Source organism: Phasianus colchicus, chromosome 32, assembly GCF_987193195.1.
Source record: "Phasianus colchicus chromosome 32, bPhaCol1.hap1.1, whole genome shotgun sequence".
Lineage (NCBI taxonomy): Eukaryota > Metazoa > Chordata > Aves > Galliformes > Phasianidae > Phasianus > Phasianus colchicus.
In genome coordinates this window covers 2,313,363-2,319,364 of record NC_143467.1, presented here as the reverse complement: position 1 = coordinate 2,319,364, position 6,002 = coordinate 2,313,363, and positions in this window count along the sequence as shown.

Genomic DNA, 6,002 nt, shown 5'->3' with positions numbered 1-6,002 from the left:
AGACCCCAGACCCAAATTCCCCCACCCCCCCCAGATCCATCTCCATCCTCACAGAGACCCCAGACCCAATTTCCCCATCCCCAGATCCATCTCCATCCTCACAGAGACCCCAGACCCAATTTCTGCCACCCTCCCCAGATCCATCTCCATCCTCACACAGACCCCAGACCCAATTTCCCCCAGATCCATCTCCATCCTCACACAGACCCCAGACCCAGATCCATCTTCATCCTCACAGAGACCCCAGACCCAATTTCCCCCAGATCCATCTCCATCCTCACAGACCCCAGACCCAATTTCCCCCACCCCCCCCAGATCCATCCTCATCCTCACTGAGACCCTTCCCAGATCCATCTCCATCCTCACACAGACCCCAGACCCAATTTCCCCCAGATCCATCTCCATCCTCACAGACCCCAGACCCAATTTCCCCATTCCCAGATCCATCCTCATCCTCACTGAGACCCTTCCCAGATCCGTCTCCATCCTCACACAGACCCCAGACCCAATTTCCCCCAGATCCATCTCCATCCTCACAGAGACCCCAGACCCAATTTCCCCCAGATCCATCTCCATCCTTACAGAGACCCCAGACCCAATTTCCCCCAGATCCATCTCCATCCTCACACAGACCCCAGACCCAATTTCCCCCAGATCCATCTCCATCCTCGCAGACCCCAGACCCAATTTCCCCCAGATCCATCTCCATCCTCACAGAGACCCCAGACCCAATTTCCCCCACTCCCCCCCAGATCCATCTCCATCCTCGCAGACCCCAGACCCAATTTCCCCCAGATCCATCTCCATCCTCACGGAGACCCCAGACCCAATTTCCCCCACTCCCCCCCAGATCCATCTCCATCCTCACAGAGACCCCAGACCCAATTTCCCCCACCCCCCCCAGATCCATCTCCATCCTCACAGACCCCAGACCCAATTTCCCCCACCCCCCCCAGATCCATCTCCATCCTCACAGAGACCCCAGACCCAATTTCCCCCAGATCCATCTCCATCCTCACACAGACCCCAGACCCAATTTCCCCCAGATCCATCTCCATCCTCGCAGACCCCAGACCCAATTTCCCCCAGATCCATCTCCATCCTCACAGAGACCCCAGACCCAATTTCCCCCACTCCCCCCCAGATCCATCTCCATCCTCGCAGACCCCAGACCCAATTTCCCCCAGATCCATCTCCATCCTCACGGAGACCCCAGACCCAATTTCCCCCACTCCCCCCCAGATCCATCTCCATCCTCACAGAGACCCCAGACCCAATTTCCCCCACCCCCCCCAGATCCATCTCCATCCTCACAGACCCCAGACCCAATTTCCCCCACCCCCCCCAGATCCATCTCCATCCTCACAGAGACCCCAGACCCAATTTCCCCCACCCCACCCAGATCCATCCTCATCCTCACAGACCCCAGACCCAATTTCCCCCAGATCCATCTCCATCCTCACGGAGACCCCAGACCCAATTTCCCCCAGATCCATCTTCATCCTCACGGAGACCCCAGACCCAATTTCCCCCACCCCCAGATCCATCTCCATCCTCACACAGACCCCAGACCCAATTCCCACACCCCCTGGATCAGAAATTAAACCACCCCAACGACAAACGGCCCCAAACCCACAGTTGGGGAGACCCCCACCCCCAATCCACCCCCCCCCCCCACCTCCCCAGCCCCCCCCCCAGCCCCCCTCAGCCCCCCACCCCCAACGAGGACAGATGGACTCACCGTGAGGATGAGGAGGGTTGGGGAGTGCAGGTCGGATCCCCGGGCCGTATTTATGGCGGGGTTGGGACGAGGGCTGTGACTCCTTGGTGACTCAGGGACAGTCGGGTCCTGGAAGGCGCCGTGGGTGTCGCTGAGGTCCTGGCAGGTGACGATGACGAGCTTTGATGTCCCCTAAAGGAAACGCCGACGACGGTGGTTTGGGGTTTGGGGTTTGGTTTTTTTTTTTCGCTCTCTTTCCCCGTTGTGCTCGTAGGGTTTTTTTTTTTTTTTTTTTTGAAAAACCGCCCCGGCTTGACGGACGGACGGACGGACAGAACGGACGGACGGACGGACCGGTTTGTGTTGTCTCCGTGGATGGGTGGGTGGGTGTGTGGGTGGGTGGATTCCTCCTCTCCCCCCCCCCGGGGGATGGGATGGGTTGGGTTGGGTTGGGTCGGTGTTTTGGCCGTCGTTAAAGGGAGAAGGAAACGATTCGGGAGCTGTCCGCCCGTCCGTCATCTGTCCGTCTGTCCGTCCATCTCTGTGGCTGGCTGTCGGTCCAGCTGGATGTCCGGCTGTCCGCCCGTCTGTCAGGCTGGGAGTCTGCCTAGCTGTCTGTCTGTCCATCCTCCTGCTCGTCCAGCTGGCTGTTCGTCCACCTGCCTGCCCATCCACCTGTCTGTCTGTCCATCTCCCTGCCCATCCACCTGTCTGTCTGTCCATCTGCCTGCCCATCCAGCCATCCATCTGTCCATCCTTCTATCTACTCACCAAGCTGTCCACCCAGCCATCTGTCTGTCTGTCTATCTGCTCACGCAGCCGTAAGTCTGCCTGGACATCTGTCCAGCCGTTTCCATCCGTCTGTCTTTCCATCTGTCTGTCTTTCTCCCTGTCCATCTGTCTACCCGGCAGCAAGTCTAACTGTCCACCTGTCTGTCCACCCATCTGCCTACCTGTCCCCATATCATCTCTGTCCGTCCGTCCGTCAGTCTGTCCACATATCCATCCGTCCGTCCATCCATCCATCCATCCGTCCCTCTGTCCACCCACACATCCCTCTGTCCATCCGTCTCCCTTTCTGTCCATCCATCTCCTTCTCCATCCGTCCATCCACACATCTGTCTGTCTGTCCATCTGTCAGTCTGTCCACACAGCTGTCAGTCCATTCACCTTCCCCATCCATCCATCCATCCATCCATCCACCCACCGATGGTCGGTCTGTCTGTCGGTCCGTCCATGCATCCATCTGTCTGTCTGTCCATCCTATTCTCTCTACATCCATCCATCCATCCATCCCGACACACCAAGGTTGACCTCACACCCCCTCAGATTTGGGGTCCACCCCATGGATCCCACCAAGGATTTTGGGGTCCCCTCCAATTTGGGGTCCACCTTATGGATCCCATATAGGGTCCTGGGGGTCCCTTCCAATTTGGGGTCCACCTCATGGATCCCATATGGGGTTTTGGGGTCATCCCCTCCAATTTGGGGTCCACCTCAAGGATTTTGGGGGGTCCCCTCCAATTTGGGGTCCACCTCATGGATCCCATCAAGGATTTTGGGGTCATCCCTCCAATTTGGGGTCCACCTTATGGATCCCATATAGGGTCCTGGGGGTCCTTTCCAATTTGGGGTCCACATCATGGATCCCACCAAGGATTTTGGGGTCCCCTCCAATTTGGGGTCCACCTCATGGATCCCATATGGGGTTTTGGGGTTCCTACCAATTTGGGGTACCCCTTATGGATCCCACCAGGAGTTTTGGGGTCATCCCACCAGTTTGGGGTCTGCCTCATGGATCCCATATAGGGTCCTGGGGGTCCCTTCCTATTTGGGGTCTACCTCATGGATCCCATATGGGATTTTGGGGTCATCCCACCATTTTGGGGACCACCTCATTCATCCCATCAGGGGTTTTGGGGGTTCCCTCCAATTTGGGGTCCACCTTATGGATCCCATATGGGGTTTTGGGGTTCCTACCAATTTGGGGTACTCCTTATGGATCCCATTAGGGATTTTGGGGTCTCCTCCAATTTGGGGTCCACCTCATGGATCTCATCAGAGATTTTGGAATCATCCCACCATTTTGGGGTCCACCCCATGGATCCCATCGGGGTTTTGGGGTTCCCACCAATTTGGGGTCCACCCCATAGATCCCACCAGGGGTTTTGGGGTCATCCCCCCCAACCCGGATGCGGTGTCGTAGAGAATCAGAGCCTCCACACCGCAACGCAGGTGAAGGAACCTCCCTGAGGACTGCGGGCCACCAGCAGCTGGCGGAGCAATTAGCGCCCTGATGAGTAATTAAGGGCGGGGAGGCCCGGGAGCGGAACCCTGATGAAAGGAAATTTGGGGGATGAATCACATCGCGGAGATGCTGATCTGGCGGAGGAAGGCAGCGCCGTGTTGGCTTTGCTCCTAAACCTGGAGTTGAACCCGGAGCTCCCGGATGGAGTGAGGTTCCCCAAAAACCCCACGGAGATCTGCTCAGCTCTGATCCTTCCTGGGATCCTTCTCCTGGGGGTGGATCTCGTCCTGTGGAGGTCTTCAGGTCCGAGGGGATCCCATGCCATGGGGGTCTGGTCTACCACGATCCCATCCATGGGGGTCTGATCTACTGAGATCCCATCCCATGGAGATCTGGTCTACTGAGATCCCATCCGTGGGGGGTCTGATCTACTGAGATCCCATCCATGGGGGTCTGATCTACTGAGATCCCATGCCATGGAGATCTGGTCTACCATGATCCCATCCGTGGGGGTCTGATCTACTGAGATCCCATCTCATGTTGATCTGATCTCAAAGTCCCATCCGTGGGGGTCTGATCTACTGAGATCCCATCCCATGGAGATCTGGTCTACTGAGATCCCATCCATGGGAGTCTGATCTACTGAGATTCCATCCCATGGAAGTCTGGCCTGCCAAGATTCTATCTCATGGAGGTCTGGTCTACCACGATCCCACCCGTGGGGGTCTGATCTGCTGAGATCCCATCCCATGGAGATCTGGTCTACCATGGAGATCTCGTCTACCACGATCCCATCCGTGGGGGTCTGATCTACTGAGATCCCATCTCATGTTGATCTGATCTCAAAGTTGCATCCAGGGGGGTCTGATCGACTGAGATCCCATCCCATGGAGATCTGGTCTAACACGATCCCATCCGTGGGGGTCTGAGCTACTGAGATCCCATGCCATGGGGATCTGTTCTACCACGATCCCATCCATGGGGGTCTGATCTGCTGAGATTCCATCCCATGTTGATCTGATCTCAAAGTTCCATCCGTGGGGATCTGATCTACTGAGATTCCATCTCATGGAGATCTGATCTACCAAGATTCTATCTCATGGAGGTCTGGTCTACCACGATCCCATCCGTGGAGATGTGATCTACTGAGATCCATCCTGTTGCTCTCATTTACTGAGACCCCATCCCATGGAGATCTGGTCTACCAAGATTCCATCTCATGGAGGTCTGGTTTACCACCATCCCATCCGTGGGGGTCTGATCTACTGAGATTCCATCCCATGGAGATCTGGTCTACCAAGATTCCATCCCATGGAGATCTGATCTCAAAGTTCCATCCACGGGGGTCTGATCTATCAAGATTCCATCCCTTTGATGTCTGGTCTACCATGATCCCACCCATGGAGGTCTGATCTACAGAGATCCATCCATGGAGGTCTGATCTACAGAGATCTCATGACATGGAGATCTGGTCTACCACGATCCCATCTGTGGAGATGTTTTCTACTGAGATCCCATCCCACGTTGATCTGGTCTACTGAGATCCACTCAGGGAGGTCTGATCTACTGAGGTCCCATCCCATGGGGGTCTGATCTACTGAGATCCACCCATGGGGTTCTGATCTACCAGGATTCCACCCCACAGGGATCTGCTCTGCAGAGACCCATCCATATTGATTTGATCTACCAAAGCCCATCCCATGGTGATTTGGTCTTCAGAGATCCCATCCCATGGAGATCTGGGCTGAAGGAATCCAGCCATGGAGATCTGCTCTGCAGAGATCCACCCATGGGGATCTGATCTACCAAGATCCATCCACGGGGGTCTGATCTACTGAGATCCACCCGTGGGGGTCTGATTTACTGAGATCCCATCCCATGGGGGTCTGATCTACCGAGATTCCATCCCATGGAGATCTGATCTGCAGAGATTCATCCATGGATCCAGTTGATCTACTGAGATCCCATCCCATGGAGATCTGGTCTATCAAGAATCCATCCCATGGAGATCAGCGTGGAGACACAGGGGGCACA